Genomic DNA, 11,594 nt, shown 5'->3' with positions numbered 1-11,594 from the left:
ACTTGGCAAAATGATGACTAAAGTCATCATTTTACTCGAAAAATGTCACTATTTTACAAGAACAACAACAAAAAAATTGGCAATATTGTGATAAAAGTCAGACCTTTATATGACAAATCTCACCATTTTCCATTAAAAGGTAATAATTTTACATAAAAAAAGTAATAATTTTACGAGAAAATATTGCAATATTACAGAAACAGAAAGAATATGAGAAATTGTTCCCAATTTTATAAGAAAAAAAGTCGACACATTGTGAGAAAAAGACTGCTTTTAGTAAAAAAAAAAAATTGGGGGGGGAATTTTTTCTTTGTAATTGTTTTTTAATCTTCATTATTTACTTCAAGTTATTACAGTATGTCTCTAAATACATATTTATTCATTTTTGTATATTAATTTTGGCCAAAGGGGGCGCATTTCAATTTCTTACACACACTTGTTATTTCATATGTTGACCAGAGGGGGAGCACTTTTAAAAGCGACACACAGTCAATGTGAAAAATCCCTCCTTTTTGGGACCACCCTCATTTTGATAGATGTCACCACAAATGAGACATTGTCTATTAGATGCAATGTTATTGATTTATGTCATCACTTGTTCACACCTCCTCATATGGAAGATACTTTTCCTTCTTCATGTCTCAAGAAGACTAGAAATACAAGAACACACACACACTTGTATTTCTTACTTTCTTGAGACCTGAGAAAAATGCCTCCCTCTTTAGGACCAGCCTTTCTAGATATATAAAGAAGTGTATTTACAACATTAATAATATATACATACTATGCAAATATAAAAAAGCTTGTTGTGAAAAACGAGTTGGAATTTCACAAGAAAAAGGTCACAATTTCACAAGAAAAACTTAGAATTTTGGCAGTATTATAATAAAAGTCGTCATTTTACTCAACGCAAGTCAAAATTTTACAAGAAAAACTGAACATGTGTGCAATATTATGGTAAACATTGTAATTTTACTCAATAACAGTCGCAATTTTACAAGAAAAGCTTAACATTTTGGCAACTTTATGAAAAGAGTCGTAATTTTACTAGACAAAAGTCACAATTTTATAAGAAAACTTGAAAATATTGGCAATATTATAATAACAATCGGAATTCAACTTGGCAAAATTATGACTAAAGTCATAATTTTACTCGAAAAATGTCACTATTTTACAATAACAAAAAAAAATTGGCAATATTGTGATAAAAGTCAGACCTTTATATGACAAATCTCACCATTTTCCATTAAAAGGTAATAATTTTACATAAAAAAAGTAATAATTTTACGAGAAAATATTGCAATATTACAGAAACAGAAAGAATATGAGAAATTGTTCCCAATTTTATAAGAAAAAAAGTCGACACATTGTGAGAAAAAGACTGCTTTTAGTAAAAAAAAAAAATTTGGGGGGGGAATTTTTTCTTTGTAATTGTTTTTTTAATCTTCATTATTTACTTCAAGTTATTACAATATGTCTCTAAATACATATTTATTTATTTTTGTATATTAATTTTGGCCAGAGGGGCGTATTTCAATTTCTTACACACACTTGTTATTTCATATGTTGACCAGAGGGGGAGCACTTTTAAAAGCGACACACAGTCAATGTGAAAAATCCCTCCTTTTTGGGACCACCCTCATTTTGATAGATGTCACCACAAATGAGACATTGTCTATTAGATGCAATGTTATTGATTTATGTCATCACTTGTTCACACCTCCTCATATGGAAGATACTTTTCCTTCTTCATGTCTCAAGAAGACTAGAAATACAAGAACACACACACACTTGTATTTCTTACTTTCTTGAGACCGGAGAAAAATGCCTCCCTCTTTAGGACCAGCCTTTCTAGATATATAAAGATGTGTATTTACAACATTAATAATATATACATACTATGCTAATATAAAAAAGCTTGTTGTGAAAAATGAGTTGGAATTTCACAAGAAAAAGGTCACAATTTCACAAGCAAAACTTAGCATTTTGGCAGTATTATAATAAAAGTCGTCATTTTACTCAACGCAAGTCACAATTTTACAAGAAAAACTGAACATGTGTGCAATATTATGGTAAACATTGTAATTTTACTCAATAACAGTCGCAATTTTACAAGAAAAGCTTAACATTTGGGCAATTTTATGAAAAGAGTCATAATTTTACTAGACAGAAGTCACAATTTTATAAGAAAACTTGAAAATATTGGCAATATTATAATAATAATCGGAATTCAACTTGGCAAAATTATGACTAAAGTCATCATTTTACTCGAAAAATGTCACTATTTTACAAGAACAACAAAAAAATTGGCAATATTGTGATAAAAGTCAGACCTTTATATGACAAATCTCACCATTTTGCATTAAAAGGTAATAATTTTACATTAAAAAAAGTAATAATTTTACGACAAAATATTGCAATATTACAGAAACAGAAAGAATATGAGAAATTGTTCCCAATTTTATAAGAAAAAAAGTCGACACATTGTGAGAAAAAGACTGCTTTTAGTAAAAAAAAAAAATTGGGGGGGGAATTTTTTCTTTGTAATTGTTTTTTAATCTTCATTATTTACTTCAAGTTATTACAGTATGTCTCTAAATACATATTTATTTTTGTATATTAATTTTGGCCAAAGGGGGCGCATTTCAATTTCTTACACACACTTGTTATTTCATATGTTGACCAGAGGGGGAGCACTTTTAAAAGCGACACACAGTCAATGTGAAAAATCCCTCCTTTTTGGGACCACCCTCATTTTGATAGATGTCACCACAAATGAGACATTGTCTATTAGATGCAATGTTATTGATTTATGGCATCACTTGTTCACACCTCCTCATATGGAAGATACTTTTCCTTCTTCATGTCTCAAGAAGGCTAGAAATACAACACACACACACACACACACACACACACACACACACACACACACACACACACACACACACTCTTGTATTTCTTACCTTCTTGAGACCTGAGAAAAATGCCTCCCTCTTTAGGACCAGCCTTTCTAGATATATAAAGAAGTGTATTTACAACATTAATAATATATACATACTATGCACATATAAAAAAGCTTGTTGTGAAAAATGAGTTGGAATTTCACAAGAAAAAGGTCACAATTTCACAAGAAAAACTTAGAATTTTGGCAGTATTATAATAAAAGTCGTCATTTTACACAACGCAAGTCAACATTTTATAAGAAAAACTGAACATGTGTGCAATATTATGGTAAAAGTTGTAATTTTACTCAATAACAGTCGCAATTTTACAAGAAAAGCTTAACATTTTGGCAATTTTATGAAAAGAGTCGTACTTTTACTCGACAAAAGTCACAATTTCGTAAGAAAACTTGAAAATATTGGCAATATTATAATAATAATCGGAATTCAACTTGGCAAAATTATGACTAAAGTAATCATTTTACTCGAAAAATGTCACTATTTTACAAGAATAACAAAAAAAAATTGTCAATATTGTGATAAAGGTCATACCTTTATATGACAAATGTCGCCATTTTGCATTAAAAAGTAATAATTTTACATTAAAAAAGTAATAATTTTACGACAAAATATTGCAATATTACAGAAACAGAAAGAATATGAGAAATTGTTCCCAATTTTATAGGAAAAAAGTCGACACATTGTGAGAAAAAGACTGCTTTTAGTAAAAAAAAAAATTGGGGGGGGGAATTTTTTCTTTGTAATTGTTTTTTGATCTTCATTATTTACTTCAAGTTATTACAGTATGTCTCTAGATACATATTTATTTATGTATATTAATTTTGGCCAGAGGGGCGTATTTCAATTTCTTACACACACTTGTTATTTCATATGTTGACCAGAGGGGGAGCACTTTTTAAAAGCAACAGTCCATTTAAAAAATCCCTCCTTTTTGCGACCACCCTCATTTTGATAGATGTCACCACAAATGAGACATTGTCTATTAGATGCAATGTTATTGATTTATGGCATCACTTGTTCACACCTCCTCATATGGAAGATACTTTTCCTTATTCATGTCTCAAGAAGGGTCCAAATACAAGAACACACACACACACACATTCTTGTATTTGTTACCTTCTTGAGACCTGAGAAAAATGCCTCCCTCTTTAGGACCAGCCTTTCTAGATATATAAAGAAGTGTATTTACAACATTAATAATATATACATACTATGTAAATACAAAAAAGCTTGTTGTGAAAAATGAGTTGGAATTTCACAAGAAAAAGGTCACAATTTCACAAGAAAAACTTAGAATTTTGGCAGTATTATAATAAAAGTCGTCATTTTACTCAACGCAAGTCAGAATTTTACTAGAAAAACTGAACATTTGTGCAATATTATGATAAAAGTTGTAATTTTACTCAATAACAGTCGCAATTTTACAAGAAAAGCTTAACATTTTGGCAATTTTTTGAAAAGAGTCGTACTTTTACTCGACAAAAGTCACAATTTTATAAGAAAACTTGAAAATATTGGCAATATTATAATAATAATCGGAATTCAACTTGGCAAAATGACTAAAGTCATAATTTTACTCGAAAAATGTCACTATTTTACAAGAATAACAAAAAAAAATTGGCAATATTGTGATAAAAGTCAGACCTTTATATGACAAATCTCACCATTTTGCATTAAAAGGTAATAATTTTACATTAAAAAAAAGTAATAATTTTACGACAAAATATTGCAATATTACAGAAACAGAAAGAATATGAGAAATTGTTCCCAATTTTATAAGAAAAAAAGTCGACACATTGTGAGAAAAAGACTGCTTTTAGTAAAAAAAAAAAAATTGGGGGGGGAATTTTTTCTTTGTAATTGTTTTTTAATCTTCATTATTTACTTCAAGTTATTACAGTATGTCTCTAGATACATATTTATTCATTTTTGTATATTAATTTTGGCCAAAGGGGGCGCATTTCAATTTCTTACACACACTTGTTATTTCATATGTTGACCAGAGGGGGAGCACTTTTAAAAGCGACACACAGTCAATGTGAAAGATCCCTCCTTTTTGGGACCACCCTCATTTTGATAGATGTCACCACAAATGAGACATTGTCTATTAGATGCAATGTTATTGATTTATGGCATCACTTGTTCACACCTCCTCATATGGAAGATACTTTTCCTTCTTCATGTCTCAAGAAGACTAGAAATACAAGAACACTAACACACACACACAGATATTCATGTATTTGTTACCTTCTTGAGACCTGAGAAAAATGCCTCCCTCTTTAGGACCAGCCTTTCTAGATATATAAAGAAGTGTATTTACAACATTAATAATATATACATACTATGCAAATATAAAAAAGCTTGTTGTGAAAAATGAGTTGGAATTTCACAAGAAAAAGGTCACAATTTCACAAGCAAAACTTAGCATTTTGGCAGTATTATAATAAAAGTCGTCATTTTACTCAACGCAAGTCAAAATTTTACAAGAAAAACTGAACGTGTGCAATATTATGGTAAACATTGTAATTTTACTCAATAACAGTCGCAATTTTACAAGAAAAGCTTAACATTTTGGCAATTTTATGAAAAGAGTCATAATTTTACTAGACAGAAGTCACAATTTTATAAGAAAACTTGAAAATATTGGCAATATTATAATAATAATCGGAATTCAACTTGGCAAAATTATGACTAAAGTCATCATTTTACTTGAAAAATGTCACTATTTTACAAGAACAACAAAAAAATTGGCAATATTGTGATAAAAGTCAGACCTTTATATGACAAATCTCACCATTTTGCATTAAAAGGTAATAATTTTACATTTAAAAAAAGTAATAATTTTACGAGAAAATATTGCAATATTACAGAAACAGAAAGAATATGAGAAATTGTTCCCAATTTTATAGGAAAAAAGTCGACACATTGTGAGAAAAAGACTGCTTTTAGTAAAAAAAAAAAATTGGGGGGGGAATTTTTTCTTTGTAATTGTTTTTTAATCTTCAGTATTTACTTCAAGTTATTACAGTATGTCTCTAGATACATATTTATTTATGTATATTAATTTTGGCCAAAGGGGGCGTATTTCAATTTCTTACACACACTTGTTATTTCATATGTTGACCAGAGGGGGAGCACTTTTAAAAGCGACACACAGTCAATGTGAAAAATCCCTCCTTTTTGGGACCACCCTCATTTTGATAGATGTCACCACAAATGAGACATTGCAATTAAACACACACACACACACACACACACACACACACACACACACACACACACACACACACACACACACACACACAGGACTAGACTGGCAGCACGCAGCTGAGACGGCTCAGTGACTCAATGTATTTCTGATCTTATTGCACCAGCTTGGATTAATGCTCTCATTACCGTTCCTCTGATAAATGGCCGCCACATGTCAAAGTGTGTGTGTGTGTGTGTGTGTGTGTGTGTGTGTGTGTGTGTGTGTGTGTGTGTGTGTGTGTGTGTACAGCTCCATCATGGCCGGCCACCAAGGAGCGTCGCTGCAGGCCTCGCCCCGGCTCGTAAAAAAAAAAAAAAAAAAAAAAAAAAAAATCCATCCACTCTCTCTCCTGACCTCGGTGACCCCGAGAAGACATTTTCAGGCGCCATTCGCCGACTTCGATGTTGTAAGGCGTCGTAAAAAAAAAAAAAGCCTAATTAAAAATACGATTAAAAGAAAATCATTTGTGATGAAAAATACGTTTCCCCGGAGTAATAGTCGTCAAAAAAGGTCAATGTGACACAAGAAATGAAAGCAAAAAACATTTAAATTCCCATCATGGGGTTTGGTCAAATTGAACGGTGCCTTGTTACAGTATGTGGGTCACTCCAGCAGCACTGAGAGCGCACACAGTCAAACTACCTCAAGGTAATGTTGACATTTTTTCCATTAATTCAGTTCATATTTGAGTTCATATTTGTAAAGGAAAAGTTGGTTACCGGGATAAAAAAAAAAAAGTCAAGTTCGCACTTTGGCACTTGGCGATCACTCCAGCAGCACTGAGAGCGCACACAGTCAAACTACCTTAAGGTAATGTTGACATTTTTTCCATTAATTCAGTTCATATTTGAGTTAATATTTGTACAGGAAAAGTTGGTCACCGGGGTTAAAAAAAAAGAAGTAAAGTTCACACTTTGGCACTTGGCAATCACTCCAGCAGCACTGAGAGCGAACACAGTCAAACTACCTTAAGGTAATGTTGACATTTTTTCCATTAATTCAGTTCATATTTGAGTTAATATTTGTACAGGAAAAGTTGGTCACCGGGGTTAAAAAAAAAAAAGTCAAGTTCGCACTTTGGCACTTGGCGATCACTCCAGCAGCACTGAGAGCGCACTCAGCCAAAACTACCTCAAGGTAATGTTGACATTTTTTCCATTAATTCAGTTCATATTTGAGTTAATCTTTGTAAAGGAAAAGTTGGTCACCGGGGTTAAAAAACAAAAAGTAAAGTTCACACTTTGGCACTTGGCAATCACTCCAGCAGCACTGAGAGCGCACACAGTCAAACTACCTCAAGGTAATGTTGACATTTTCAACAAAGATTTTGACGGGGGAAAAATGCGCTCCAACATAAGTTAAGCTCACGTGATGTTAATATATATTTGCTACGGATTAGCTTTAGCCATTTTACAAAAAAATTATGCCGGGTTCGCTTTTCGGCACTTGGCGGTCACTCCAGCAGCACTGAGAGCGGACGCAGCCAAACTACTCAAAGGCAATGTTGTAATTTTCAATGCAATTTTCAATTGACTCAAAAATAAAACCGCTCCAACCTAAGTAGGTTCCACTTTTCCAAAAATGTGCTAGTTAATACATATTTGCTACTGATTAGCATTAGCAATTTTACAAAAAAGTCATGCCGGGTTCGCACTTCGGCACTTGGCAATCACTCCAGCAGCACTGAGAGCGGACGCAGCCAAACTACCTCAAGGTAATGTTGCAATTTTCAATGCCATCAAAGATATTGACTCAAAAAAAAAAACCGCACCAACCTAAGTTAAGCTCTGCTAATACATATTTGCTACTGATTAGCATTAGCAATTTCACATGGCGATTTAAACACCTCCAAATTCGATAATGAAAACCACAACTCAGATGTAAAGTCAAAGAGCTGCTGTGTAATAAGCGCAATACTTACAGTATTAACACTTTTTAGAGTGCAACAAAAGACGAGCCGACACACAAACCGCGCGCCGTCTAACGTCTCGGACTTGCAACTGTGACTTTAACTTCGTGTCATACTTGCTAATGAGACTCAAATGTAGGGTTCTACGATATACCGGTACTAATAAAGTACCGCGGTAATGTAATCCATTATTATTATTATTAATAATAACAACAATAACAGTATTAATAATAATAATTGTAATAAATTATAATTATAAATTAATAAATTAATAATAATTAATAATTAATAATAATATTAATAATTAATAAATATTATAAATTATAATTAAATTATATATATAATAAATAAATTATAATAAATATTATTAATAATAATGTTATGTTATTTTTTTTGTCATAAAGAAATACAATCATGTGTGCTTACGGACTGTATCCCTGCAGACTGTATTGATCTATATTGATATATAATGTATATATTGTGTTTTTTATGTTGATTTAATAATTTTAAAAAAATAATAATAATAATTCTTTTTTTATTTTATTTTAATTTTTTTTCTTGTGCGGCCCGGTACCAGTCGGTCTACGACCCGGTGGTTGGGGACCACTGCACTATATAGTCCGGAAAATACAGGCTTTCTGCTCCGCCGCTCCCAGTCTGTGGAACGCTCTCCCTGACCACCTGAGGGCACCACAGACTGTGGATGCTTTTAAAAAAGGCTTAAAATCCCTTCTTTTTAAAAAAGCCTTTTTTTTTAAATATATATATATATATATATATATATATATATATATATATATATATATATATATATATGCATACTAGTTTTAGCTATTTGGCTGTTCTAGTTTTTTTTTTTTTTTTTTTTAATTATCTTTTTATTTTATTTTTTTTAATACACTGTAGCACTCAATGTAAAGCGCTTTTTTTTCCTTTTTTTTTTTTACAAATAAAATCTATTATTATTATTACAGTATGTATGTGTAATGTACTGGATTGTGTACCCATGGGTTTGTAAGAGTGTAGTGAATTACTGACTTATATTTATATAGCCCTTTTCTCAACCCTCAAGATGTTGGCGCAGCCGCTCTACCAACCGAGCCACCCTGCCCACGTGTACCTAATGTTGCGGCTGTATATCTCCACATGACAAAGCAGGTCGGTTGTCAACAGAACACAAATACAATTCCATTTTTAATAAAAAAACAACATGAAATCAATCCAAATGTATCTTGCCCGCAAGGGAGATTGCATTCCATTTAAAAGACTGCCTTGAATGCCAACATTGTGTAGACGTCAATAGGACAACACACACATTGAGGTCAATGACCTTTAATCATCCTCTGAATGGATCAATGCACAGCATTAACCTATATGACCCAATGCAAACAACCTTCCCTAGTCATGGTGCAAAAAAACAACAACAATCCAACCGACACAAAATGTCAACAGACATGGTCACACAGTACACAACCTGCTCGTTCAGCTCTGTGGATGTTTTAAAATACGTCCGTGCACCATAAATGAGGCGGTATAGCTCAATTGGTAGAGTGGCCGTGCCAGCAACTTGAGGGTTGCAGGTTCGATCCCCGCTTCTGCCATCCCAGTCACTGCTGTTGTGTCCTTGGGCAAGACACTTTACCCACCTGCTCCCAGTGCCACCCACACTGCTTTAAATGTAACTTAGATATTGGCTTTCACTATGTAAAAGCGCTTTGAGTCACTAGAGAAAAAGCGCTATATAAATATAATTCACTTCACTAAACATTCCTAAATTACACCCATTTAAAACCACTACAAAGCATGATGGGAAAACTGCAAAACAACTCTACACTCTTATCCATGTTTGGCGTAATCTGAGGGTTACTGTTTCAATCCCCACCTTCTACCATCCTAGTCGCGTCCGTTGTGTCCTTGAGCAAGACACTTCACCCTTGCTCCTGATGGCTGCTGGTTAGCGCCTTGCATGGCAGCTCCCTCCATCAGTGTGTGAATGTGGAAATAGCGTCAAAGCACTTTGAGTTCCTTAAAAAAAGGTAGAAAAGCGCTATACAAGTACGACCCATTTACCATTTTAGCTGCTTGATAGTTCTGATTGACGACAAAACTTTAAGGAGGTCGTCAAGGAAGTAAACAAGGTAGGAGTTGAACTTTCACATACTCTTAATATCCAATTATATTATATCATATATATATATATATATATATATATGTCTTAATAAGGTTATCCAAAAAATAGTGCTCGATACCGTAGTAGAGCGCAATATATGTATTGTGATTTTTTTTCCCCACACATACATATATATATATATATATATATATATATATATAAACACATATACATATATATATATATATATATATACATATATATATATATATATATAACACATATACATATATATATATTTTTTTGTTTTTGTTTATTTTTACATTTATTTTTAATTTATTTGTTTATATATATATATATTTATATATATATATATATATTTTATTTTTATATATATATATATATATATAAAAATAAATATATATAGATATGTGTTTATATGTATATATAAACATATTAAAAAAATTCAAAAATATATATATATATATATATATATATATATATATATATATAGATATGTGTTTATATATATATAAACACATAAAAAAAAATCAAAAAAATATATATTATTTTTTATTTTAATGTTTATATATATATATATATATATAAACACACACATATATAAATATATTTTTTGAATTTATGTATTTATGTTTATATATATATATAAACACACACACACACACACATATATATTTGTTTATTTTTTATTTTTTTTTATATGTTTATATGTATGTATATATATATATATATATATATATATATAAATAAACACATTATATATAGATGTGTTTATATATATATAAACATAAAAAAAAATCAAAAAAAAATTTTTTTTATTTATATGTTTATATATATAAACACACACACATATATATATATTTTTTTTAATGTATTTATTTATATGTTTATATATATATATAAACACACACACACACACACACAAATATATATATATCTATTAAACATATATATAAAAAACATTATATATACATATATATATATCATTATCATTTATATATATATATATATATATATATATATATATATATTTTATCTATTAAACATATATATAAAAATATATATACATATATATATATATAAAATATATTCAAAAGAAGGTGTATATATATATATATAAATATTTATAAAAAAATATATTTATAAAAAAAAAAAAAATGTATATACACAATATATTACATATATATATAAAATATATTTGCATACATACATACATACATACATATATATTCATTTGCATGCATACACATATATTCATTTGCATGCATGCATGCAAATAAATATATATGTATGCATGCAAATAATGTATGTATGTATGTATGCACGCATGCAATGCATACA

At 30.5% G+C, this 11,594-nt stretch overlaps 1 protein-coding gene and 1 long non-coding RNA gene across 2 annotated transcripts in view; both read right to left on the bottom strand.

The window, feature by feature from the left end:
• Positions 1 to 11,594, bottom strand: part of LOC140679542 (uncharacterized) — a 264,689-nt gene that overhangs the window by 110,343 nt on the left and 142,752 nt on the right. The window lies entirely within an intron of this gene.
• Positions 1 to 11,594, bottom strand: part of LOC133617979 (cadherin-2-like) — a 233,559-nt gene that overhangs the window by 104,047 nt on the left and 117,918 nt on the right. The window lies entirely within an intron of this gene.

This window comes from Nerophis lumbriciformis, linkage group LG18 (assembly GCF_033978685.3).
Source record: "Nerophis lumbriciformis linkage group LG18, RoL_Nlum_v2.1, whole genome shotgun sequence".
Lineage (NCBI taxonomy): Eukaryota > Metazoa > Chordata > Actinopteri > Syngnathiformes > Syngnathidae > Nerophis > Nerophis lumbriciformis.
The sequence above is the reverse complement of the archived record's forward strand: the minus strand, read 5'-3'. Positions and strand labels throughout refer to the sequence as shown.